The 12,348-nt window shown below is 26.3% G+C and overlaps 1 protein-coding gene across 1 annotated transcript in view; it reads left to right on the forward strand.

Moving 5' to 3' along the window:
- LOC117181639 (protein abrupt-like) overlaps window positions 1-12,348 on the forward strand; it is a 156,135-nt gene that overhangs the window by 141,965 nt on the left and 1,822 nt on the right. The gene's annotated exons all lie outside the window — the stretch shown is intronic.

Below are 12,348 nucleotides of genomic sequence, written 5' to 3' on the forward strand. Positions count from 1 at the left end.
TCCCCCTTATTATCGTCCATTTATTCCTTCATTTATTCTCCCTTATCCAACTTCTCCTTCTTTCATTCCCCCTCGCTTCCCCTAATTCTCCTCCCTCGGCTCCTCTCTGTTTCTATACTTCCCTTCTCCTCATTTTCTATCACTTCCCTTCACTGGAAAAAAGAACGAAAGTCCAAAAAAACAGATTAATTATCATTAAAAATGATCAATTTTCGACTGAAAATATTAATTTTCTAAAAAAATTACATTTTCAACCACGAAAGATAAATTTTTAACTAAAAAATGTAATAGTTGATGTGCCAACTAAAAAAATTTGTACAGTTTAAACTAAAAGAGTCGAATTCACCTACAAAAGATTGAATTTAAAGATAATAGTTGAATTCTCAACCAAAACACATTAATTTTCAAACCAAAATAGACAAGTTTTTAACATAATAGTTGAATTTCCAACAAAAAAAGATTTTTCAGTCAAGAAAGAAAATAAATTTCACCAAATTGTGGTTTGATGGAAAGCAAATTTTTTGGAAATTTTTCAAAGTTTTAAAATATTTCTAATCTCTTCAAAACTCCCTAAATTCCTAAGTATCTTTTAGACTGACTAATTTTAATTAAAATTTTTAAAAGTTTTTCAAAATTTTTTAAAATTGCTCTTAAATTTCCAAATTGCTTTCGACATTTTTAGAAACTTCTGGAAATGATTTAATATATTTTAAAAATTTCTTTAAAAATTAACTTTTTATAATTAAAAGTTTTCTAGGAATCTTACGACAAGCATTTTGTTTCCTTGTAGCCTTTCAAACATTTTTTTTCAACATTTTGAGCACCTTCTTTATATCTTAAAATTATTTCAATTCTTCCAAACATTTTTGTTTTGTTTTATTATAATAGATTTAAAAAATTGCCTTACAATTTTCCACATTAAGTTAAAACAATTTAGGAAATATTTTGAAATTTTTAAAAATCTGTTTAAATATTCTCTTAAAGCTAATTAAAAAAAAAAGAAAAAAATTTTAAATTGACTTTAAATTAAAAAAATATTTCATTGTCGTGAAAAATTTCAAAATTCTTTAAGAATGTTATTTCGAAATCTTAAGCAATCTTCGTTTTGATTGCATTTTTTTAAATTCATTCAAAAATCACTTAACCCGGTTTAAAAACAATGCAGTTTCTTATAAAAATATACATTCTTCTTTTCTAAATGTAGAAATAAAATTTTTTATATTATACTCATTTTTTCCCTTTTTCGTGAATAAAATTACTTCATTTCCCTTTTTTTGAGCCCTTTTTGCCTCCTGATTGACTCGCAAATTCATGTATTTAAAAGAAATGTTGTTTATTGTACAATATTATTTTTATAGCTTAAAAATTCATCGTTTTTGTTAAAAAATTGTCCTCTTGCAATAAAAATTTAAATTTAGTAGAGGAACTTCTTTGTTAGGAATTCATTTTGTGGTTGAAGATAAATCATTGACAATTCATCGTTTCTTTCATTCTTAATTTTATTTAATTCATAATATAATTATACCATTTTTGGATGAAAATTATTTTTCTTTAAGTTGAGTATTTAACTATTTTGATGAATATTGATATTTTTTAGATAAAAATTTGATTACGTACTTGGTAGAAATCAGGTAGTTTATTGAAAATTTGTCTAGTTTTCGGTAGAAAATTAATCTTCTTGTTTGAAAATTTACCTTTTTATTCATTGAAAATTCAATTGTTTGAAACTTGATCTGCTGCTTTAGAAATTAAAGAATTTTATTAAAGAGTATCCTTTTCGATTAAGAAGTGAACTGTTTTGTTGATAATTCCCTTTTTGTTTGAGGATTAAACTGTTTTTTTGAAAATCTTTTTTTTTTAATTCAACTGTTTTTTTTATTTAAAATAAACATATTTCTGGTTGAATTCTCAATTGTTTGATTTTTTTATGAGAATTTATCTCTTTTGTTTAAAAATGAATTTCTTTATAGAAAATTGAACAATTTGGTTAAAAAGTTTTTTCTTGTTGTTTAAGGTTTATCATTTCAGTTAAAAATGTAACTATTTCGTCAAAAATTCATACTGTTTTGGTTGAAAATTTATTTTTTAACTGAAGATTTAACTATCTAGCTTTTGGTGGAAAATTAATTTTTTTTAGTGGAGAATTCGACTACTTAGTTGAAAGTTCATGTATTTTCTTGAACATTTGTCTTCTTCGCTATTAATCCGCATGGGTTAAATAGCTGATATAAAAATTAAAATTTTAAATTTTACAGGAAACATGATTTAGATAAAATGGGAGATTGTCTGCAACTTAGAAAGTGAGTCGTACATTTTTCTCTAACTGGACCTTGGCTTTTGAAAAGTATCATCTGAAGGGTCCTTTCTTAAATCGATTTTGTATGAATTACTTCTTAAAGCAATGCTCGAAACTTGAATTCGCAGCCCTCATAAATAATAATGAGATTATTCAATGCTCCCATATTGGTTCTGAAGAGGGGAGACTAAAAGCTTCAAAATCTAAAATAAATAAGAGGGAAATCTTTTCTAGAGGGTATTTTATACATTTTATCCTGTTTTATAATAGAATAAATTGTCTCCATTTTTCACTGACAGAAAGGAATTTTTGAATCAAATTTTTGCGTCTTTGAAATCATTCGTGTGTCATTTAAACTTTTTATGATTGAAAGAGGCTTGAATTTTATTTCGATTTTTGCAAAAGATATACGAAAAATTGCTGATGACTCTGAAAGACTCTGTTGAAAAAAAGCCAGTTATTTTTTTGAGTAGGATAAAAAACATTTGAAATTCTACTTCGAAATTGCCTTAGTAGAGATAGTTCTGACTTTTTAAAAAAGAATTATTACGTTAGAAGGTTTTGTAAAGTTCAAGATATCCTCGAATTCATTTTTAATTCAAGATAATATAAGCCATAAATTTCAACTCGTTCCCGAGATAAGACTGAAAATTTCCAAGCGTTTCTGTGTCGAGTTTCAGCCGGTCGAGACTTTCTAGAATTTTGAATCTTAACTTCAACTCGTGATACGTCTTAGGAAAAATGTCACCAAAATATGAAAATTACAGGATTAATCTTATAAATCTAAATCTTATCTTAAATTTGGACCAAAAAAATGGCAAAATGTAAACGGCTTCCAGAGATATGACTAAAAATATTGTAGCGTTGCGTACAGTTTTTCTGTCGGTCGAGAATTTTTTTAATTTTGTACCTCAAACTCAACTCGTGATACGCCTTAGGAAAACTTTGACAAAAATCTGAAATTTACAGGAAGCAATCCTTTAAATCTTGTCTTTAATTCAAGACAATAAACTTTGAAAAATTTTAACAAGTTTCCAAGATATGAATGAAAATGTCCTAGCATGTCTGCTTCAAGTTTTAGTCGGATGAAAATTTCTCGAATTTTGTACATCAACTTCCACTCGTGATGCGCCTTAGGAAAAATGTCAAAAAAATATGAAAATTACAGGGGTAATCTTCTAAATCTAAATCTCATCATAAATTTGAACCAAGAAAAATGACAAAATCTAAATGGGTTCCCGAGATATGACTAAAAATGTTCTAGCGTTGCGTAGAGTTTTTCTGTCGGTTAAGAATTTTTCGAATTTTGTACCTCAACATCAACTTGTGATACTCCTCAGGAAAACTTTGACAAAAATCTGAAATTTACAGGAAGCAATCCTTTAAATCTTGTTTTTAATTCAAGACAATAAACTTTGAAAAATGTTGAAAAGTTTCCAAGATATGACTGAAAATGTCCTAGCATGTCTGCTTCAAGTTTCAGTCGGTCAAGACTTTCTCGAATTTTGTACATCAACTTCGACTCGTGATGCGCCTTAGGAAAAATGTTACAAAAATATGAAAATTACAGGAGTAATCTTCTAAATCTAAATCTTATCTTAAATTAGAACCAAAAAAAATCGCAAAATCTAAACAGGTTCCGGAGATATGACTAAAAATGTTCTAGCGTTGCGTAGAGTTTTTCTGTCGGCCAAGAATTTTTCGAATTTTGTACCTCAACATCAACTGGTGATACGCCTTAGGAATAATTGTACAAAAATCTAAAATTAACAAGATGAAATCCTTTAACTCTTATCTTTAATTTAACACAATAAAAATGAAAAATCTTAACGGGTTTCCGAGATATGACTGAAAATGTCCTAGCGTGTCTACGTCGAGTTTCAGTCGGCCGAGACTTTCTCGAATTTTGTACCTCAACATCAACTCGTGATACGCCTTAGGAATAATTGTAAAAAAATCTAAAATTAACAGGATGAAATCCTTTAACTCTTATCTTTAATTTAACACAATAAAAATGAAAAATCTTATACGGGTTTCCGAGATATGACTGAAAATGTCCTAGCATCTCTGCTTCAAGTTTCAGTCGGTCGAGACTTTCTCGAATTTTGTACCTTAACTTTTACTCGTGATAGGCCTTGGGAAAAATGTGACAAAAATATAGAAATTACAGTAAGTAATTTTTTAAAAGTTGTCTTCAATTTAAGACTCTTAAAGTTTTCTTGACTTGAATTAAATATAAGATTTAAAAGTTTACATTCCTTAAATTTTATGTTTTTGCGATTGCAATTGTAACTTAAAACGATAATTGTTTAAAATTGGATCATTTACAAAACTTTAAACAGAAATTATTTAATTCAGAACATATCTTAAAGTTGTAAAATTTAGCACAATTTAAATTTAAATTTTGGTTAAAATTAACGACGGAAGGTTTAAAAAATTACTAGTGATTTTCGTTTTCGTACCGAAACGTTGATTAATTCTTTCATTGACTTAAAAATAAATCCTACAAAATCGAAACAGAATAAAGGTAATTTTAATTTAAAAATTTTCAAGTTTGCAACATAACACAATTGGAGGGGGTGGGGGGTCGCTCGAGAGTTACGTAAATGTTAAATTAAAATCGCTTACTACAGAAAAAGCGTTATGTATTTTTCAGCTCCCCCAAATGACTTTTCATTGAAAAAATTAATTTTTAAATAAAATTGAAAAACATTTTCAAAATTTACAACAAAGATTCTGGAAGACTATAAGAAATTTTTTTAATTTTTCTGGAAAAAAAGAAAAATTTGAATAATTTGGAAATATTCAACAGTTTTTTAAAATATTTCAAGTATATTTTTTAATTGGATGGTTTCCAAATTTTTGAAACAGTATCTGGAAGATTTTATGACAATTTATTGAAGTTTTGGTTGATTTCGATAGAAGTTGAAATAAAATATTAAAAGCTTTTTAAGACTTGACAGGTTTAAAGAGGATAACAACATTTTTTTAAAGATTCCTAGAAAAAAAATTTAATCAATTATATTTGGAAAAGTTTATTTTAATAAAATATTTTAAAATATTTTTAAAAAATTCAAAAGATTAGATTTCTGAAAATTAAAAACAAAATTTAGATTTTTGGATATTTCTAAATAAAGTTCTAAAGCTTATTAAGGATTTTGAAAGGTTTTGAGATAATTAACCAATTTTCTTTAAACGCACGGAAAAAAAAATAAAATTATGGACTCTATAAAATTTCCGAAGAAGAAAATATTCGACAGGGATGCATCTTGAAATTATAAAACGGCCGAAAATGTAAAATTCCGAAATTGGAAAATTTCATAATAATAAAATTCGTGACAGTTTATAATATATCTAAATAAATAGTAAAATAAAATATTTTTATCAAATAAAAATACTTTATTTCATTATTTAATTATTTAAACTTTTTTTAATTGTTTAGATTCCAGAATTTTAGAATCAGTGAATTTATCTGTGTTTAAAATTGTACAATGTTGGATCTATTATAAACTCAAGAAAAAAGCTGAAAAATTTAAAAGAAATTCTTTGAATTTTGAAAGATTATTCAAACTGCTAGGAGGTATTCGAGTCAGTTTAAAAGATACTAAAGAAGTTTTGATTTTTGATCAGATTAAAAATATATTTGAAAATTTTGAAATTTTTCTGAAAATTTATAAAATGTTTTTAAATTTCTTGCCAGCTGCGAAAAGTTCCAAATATCCTTTAATTTGATTCAAATTTTTCCTTAAATTTGGTAAAATCCCGTAAAGTAGAACAGATGTCTTAAAATATATAGAAAAATTCTTAATGCTTTTTTATTGAAAAAAAGAAATTTGACCAGAATATTTAAAATAAAATTTAAAGATGTATAAAATCGTTAAAAAACAATCCCGAAGATTTTAAGGCGATTTCTCTAACTACATATATTTTAAAAAGATTTTAAGATAATGATTTGTAAGGATTCAAAAATAATTTAAGAATTCAAAATATTTTTAAGAATGTTTAACATATGTAAGTTTTTATGGATTTCGAATGTTTTTTTTTCTTTGACGAATTTTTAAAATTTTCCGGAATAATCAAGTCAATTTTGCTGTTGTTCAAAAATTAATTTATTAAATTGAAAATTAAACTATTTCGTCTTCGGTTGAAATTGAATCTTTTTTCAGTCGTAAATGTTGATAGTTGGTTAAAAATTTGTCTTTTCGGTGGAAAATGTAACTTTTTTGTTGGAAAATTTTCCTTTTTGGTAGAAAAGTAATTTTTTTGGTTATAAATGCAATTAGTTGGAAAATGATATTTTTAATTAAAGATTCAAATATTTTGAAATATAATTTATAATGTTTTCAAAAATTGTTCAACAAAATGTTGATTATTTTGGTTTTTAAACTAAATTCAGAAACATTTTAAGAATTTTGAAAGGTTCAATAGAGTAAAAATTTGTTCTTAAGATTCATGGAAATCGAGAAAAATAATATATTTTCCTTTTTTTTCGCATTTTTAGCAAGAACAAAATATGTGGCGTACAGTTTTATCGCTATCTTCAGTTTTAATTTGCTTTTTTAATTTGCTCAATTATCTTTTATTCTCATTCAGCATTCTCATATCTCGGGAGTTATTTTTTATATTTTCAAAAAAATTGAAAATTTCTTTCTTCCGAAGCCAATTTAAAAGATTAACAAAATTTTAATATTACAATTTTCGCTCGGTTTTCGTGGAATTGGTGCACTTTTGAAAAATCTAACATATATAAATATTGATTTCGATATTATAAAAGGTGTTTTCTATCTTTCCAAAATTCTCATTTTTTGTTTTTCTAGTTCTATCTATCCTAATTTTGACCAAACTTTGTCGTGCTAGATTTTATTTTATTTTTTTTTCATCAAAGCAAACACTGAACAGGAGAGATAGAAAGGGGTCGCAAAGGCAATAGAGCTGAGATAACAATTTTTCTTTATGTGCATCCTTTAATGCATCCAGGGATATGGATAGTACGATTCCGGGTTTCTAGTTTTTCTCGATAGCACCCACACGTGCCAGATGAGGATATATTTAAGTAAGAAATTTCTCGAGATATCTACGGAAATTGTTAAATTACAGAAAAAAGTCATATCTTAAAAAAAATCACAATTCATTATAATTTTATTCAAATTTATTTAATCGTGTCGTTGAATATAAAATCACAATTTATTTTTATCTTAAGGGCATGTGACACAGCTAATTACCTATATTACCGACCTCACTTTTTCAGTTCACTGAATGTTTTTTTGAAACTAAGAAATTTTTTTGTACATAAAATATTGAGCTGAAACTTTGAAAAATGTATTAGAGTACAATAAAGTACGTTTAGGTACTGCATTTTGGTAGGAACTTCACTGAAAATTATTTCATCTTTTTCTGAACCTTGACATTTTTTGAATGTTTGAATTTTTTTATACATAAAATATCGGTCTCAAACTTTGAGAAATGCACGAGCCGAAAGAAAACAAAGCTTAATAATAAAAGATGTAAAAAAAATTTTAACTATCAATTCCATCGGCATCAGCCGGTAACTAGTGCCTCGTATAGTGGCCGCCAGGGTTCGTATTTTCGTGTACAATGTTACCGGCTGATGCCGATGTAGTTGATAGTTGAAATATTTTTTTTTACATCTTTTATTGTTAAGATTTGTACTTAAACGTAGTTTTCTTTCGGCTCTTGCATTTCTCAAAGTTTGAGACCGATATTTTATGTATAAAAAAGTTCGAACATTCAAAAAATGTCGAGGTTCAGAAAAAAGATGAAATAATTTTCAGTGAAGTTCCTACCAAAATGCAGTACCTAAGCGTACTTTATTGTACTCTAATACATTTTCCAAAGTTTCAGCTCGATATTTTATTTACAAAAAAAGTTCTCAGGTTCAAAAAAACATTCAGTGAACTGATAAAGTGAGGTCGGTAATATAGGTATTTAGCTGTGTCACATGCCCTTAAGATTAAAATGTAGGAACAATAGAAAGTTTATCTTTTTGGTTAAAAATTAAATTACTTGGAAGAAATTTGATGTATTTGGTTCAAGGGTCGCTCTTTTTAGTACAAAATAATTAGTTGTTGTTGTTAAAAATGCAACTGTTTGTTTGAAAATAAAATTTTTTGTTAAAAAATTTATATTTGTAATCCCACTGTTTTAAAATTGATCTACATTGTTTAAAAAAGTGTTATGTTGAAGATTCATAATTTTAGTGAATAATCAATTTCTTTGATTGAAAATTTAACTATTTCTATAAAAATGTGTTTTTTGTATTGAAAATTAATTTGGTAAACTGAAAAATTAACTATTTGATTTTTTTAAATATTTATATTCGGTAGATAAAGATATAACTATTTAGCAGAAAATTCACGTATTTTGTTCGAAATTTTCCTTTTTGGTTTAATAATTTAACAGTTTGATTGACATTTTGTTTCTTTATTGATTTGTATGCTTTTGGTTTACAATTTTAATTATTTGGTGGTAAGTTGATGTCCTTTTTTTAAAGTTCATCTATTTTTAGTAGAAAAACAATTTTTCGGTTAAAAATGCGACTATTTGGTGGAAAATGAATGTTTTATTTCAAGATTCAAGTATTTCATTGAAAAATCGTCATTTTGTTGTTAAACTTAGAAAAAAATTTAATGTTAAAATATTTTTGGGTGAAAATATCAAATATTTCATTCTTGGTGAAAACACGCTTTTTTATTTTAATATTCATCATTTTGGCTAAAAGTTGAGATAATTTCATTTTAATTAATTTTTTGGTTGATGATTCATAATTTCATTTTTAAATTCTTCTCTTTCGTTGAGAATTGAACTAGTTTGTTGAAAATGTAACTTTTTGGTAAGAAAGTTATTTTTCTGTTTAAAAATCACATTTTAGGGTTTAAAATACAACTGTTTTGTAGAAAATTATTACATTTTTTGTTAAGAATTCATATTTTTTATTTAAAAATGTAATTTTGTTTTTCAAAATTTAACAATTTTTTTCAAAAGTCATCCTGTTTGATAGAGAATTAATTTTTTTTTGTAGAAAAATCGTTTATTGGCTTGAAAATTCAATAATTTGATTGACTTTTGGTTTCCTTTTTGACTTGAAAATTTTTTTCTAATTAAACATCCATATCTATTTATTATAAGAATTTATTACTTTTTTGATTAAAAATTGCTTACATTTTTTTTAAATTCCTTTCTTTAATTACAAATTTTACAATTTTGTTTCAAATTTTTACTTTCTTGACTAAAAGTTAACTTTTTTATATGAAAAATGGACTTTTTCATTTTTGGTTGAAAATTTATATTTTTCAGTTGAAAATTGAATAATTTGGTTAATAAATTTTGTTGTTAAAAATCGTCTTCCATGGTAGAAAATTATTTTATTGAAAATTTTTTTTTCCTTTTGCATTGAAAATTAATTCTTTTAACTGAAAAATTATCAATTCTATTTTTCTTGAAAATTTATATTTTTTAATTAAAAATTAAACGATTTGGTTGAAAATTTAGATATTTATTTCAAAGTCTTCCTTTTTAGTAGACAATTAATCCCTTTGTTTGAAAATAAAATTATTTGGTAGAAAGTTTATGTATTTGGTTCAAAGGTCGTCGTTTTCAGTAGAAAATTAATTTTTTTGTTAAAACTGCAACCGTTTGTTGGAAAATGAATCTCTTTTAGATGAGAATTCAAATATTTTGTCGAAAATTTGTATTTTTTGGATTCACTTCTTTCGTTGAAAGTTAAACTATTCTGTTGAAAATCAGTTTGTTTTCTTGAAAACTAATTTTTTTCAACTAAACAAATATCTATTTTATTTTTTTTTTAAAGTAATATTTTTTTAGTTAAAAAGAGAACTATCGGGTTGAAAATTGATATGTTTTGTTAATGGCGGACATTAGTAGGCACAATGAGTTTTCCAGGAACTTAAGCGGATCAGATTTCAGGGGTTTTTAAAGAATTTAAACGGATTTCAAACGTTTTGAAATCCGAAAAAAGTAAACGTGTTTTTTTGTTGTTAATTTTGATTTTTAATGGTGCCTGTTGGGACTTCAAATTTGCATGGGAAAATGCATGAAAAAAGTTGCTTTTTATTATTGTTTGAATTAATGTTCAGGGCTAGGAAAAAGTTGACATTAAAGTGATAAGACTTGTAGAGCACTTTCCAGCGAAGAATTTGACCTATTATACAAATGAATTTGACGCCCCTAACCCACCCCCACGGTGCCCTGAAAACTACCCTTAAATAAAAAATGTACATTCTTAAGGAAATTGACTCTTTTAAGCAGTTTGTTCTTCTTTTTTCCGGAAATCATTACTATAAGTCTATTGGAATGTTTACAAATCTTATTCAGTTCATTTATATTTATTTGAATAAATTCTATTTGTTTAAATAATCTTTTTTCTCGAAAATTCGTCTAAAATATGTTGTTTGAGATCGGAATGACAGTTTATAATCTCAAAAAGACTTAATTTATTTCAAGACTTCTTCCTATTGTTTAAACAATTCATTATTATTATCAATTTTATACTTTTTTCCAATTATGGTAGAAAAGTCACTTTTTCTTGTAAAAAACCTATAGATTTTAATTTCAATGTACCTTGTCTACATTATCTAATCAATCCTCTATTGTTTATACAAATTCAATTTGTTCAAAAAAATTTTGTTTGTTCAATTCTCCTAAAATTCGGTTTTTTTTAGATCGGACTGGCCAATTGTTATTTTTAAATGACATTTATATTTTTAAATAATTTCCAGTATTTAAATAATAAAATTATTATTTATTTTCAAAATTCCGTTAATAATTCAAGCAAATTGAATTTTTTTGAATTTTTTGTTCGGTAAATTCAGGAGTTAAATTTTTCTTGAAATAATAAATGTTATAATTAGTGATTTCCAAAGTCAAACAATTTTATTACTTACATTTCTTTCTTCATTTCTCAGTCTACATTTCCTACAACTGTGCGTCGCGAGATAGTGTTGATTTGCTGATGTTTGAAAACTTTCCTCTGTACTCTGTAGCAACATGCAATAAGAATTTTTTTTAATGACCGATCTAAAAAAAACAACAGAGACACGATAAATAGAAGGCATGCAAGAATGTATCTCTGGTCCTAAATAATTATAATAATGAAAAAAGTTTTTTTTTTTTTAATTACTACTTTGGAGAAATACCGACCATGTTGTCGTCAATCCCTGCAAGCAATTTACAATGTTTCAACGGGCTAGTTTTGAGGTTTATATTTATCAAAGTGGGGCAAAATAACAAAAATCGCTCACGAACATTATGCACAAATAATGCAAAAACTAATGTTTGCACTTGAAATGCAAATAAACATATTTGGTCTGACATACGTATCAATCTGGTATCAGCTGTGTCAAAGCAGCACTAGCGCAGCGAGTAGACAACTTCGAACTTCTAGGGGTCTGTAGGTAAAGTAGATTGCATGATTACCGTCAGAGAAAGCTAAAAGTCAAACTTTTGCTGTAAAACCTAAATGTAATCGTCGATAATCATTATTTGCATAAATAAACTTTCTTCTTCCTCCAACTTTTTGCAAGACCACAAACGATCCTTAAATATTTATTAACATTTCCCGAAAAAAATTTCCGCGTTATTTAAACTTTTATTTTTCAATATGGATGAAAAAATATTGATCTTAGGGCTGAGTTGATCAGCTGTTATACTCATCACATGGCCTTAAGAACCTTTCGGGTTAGGCGAGACTCACTCGGTGGGGAAAGGAGTAATGTTGGGAAGGGATAGAGAATTTTCAGATTGATCCAGAATTCACGTGTTATTTATGTAAATAACACGTTCGTTCCGCAACACTGCTCCGACCCAGGTTCCTGATCAATCTCTCTAGCAATCACCCAAAGTGAAGATCCTCACAAAGTCTTTATATAAGGTTCCCCACTTGAATCCATTAGTGGAAGTTTCCAATAAAAACGTTTAAGGGCATGTGACACAGCTAAATACCTATATTACCGATCACAGTTTTTCAGTTCACTGAATGTTCTTTTGAACTTAAGAACTTTTTTTAAAAATAAAAT

This window comes from Belonocnema kinseyi, chromosome 10 (assembly GCF_010883055.1).
Source record: "Belonocnema kinseyi isolate 2016_QV_RU_SX_M_011 chromosome 10, B_treatae_v1, whole genome shotgun sequence".
Classification (NCBI taxonomy): Eukaryota; Metazoa; Arthropoda; class Insecta; order Hymenoptera; family Cynipidae; genus Belonocnema; species Belonocnema kinseyi.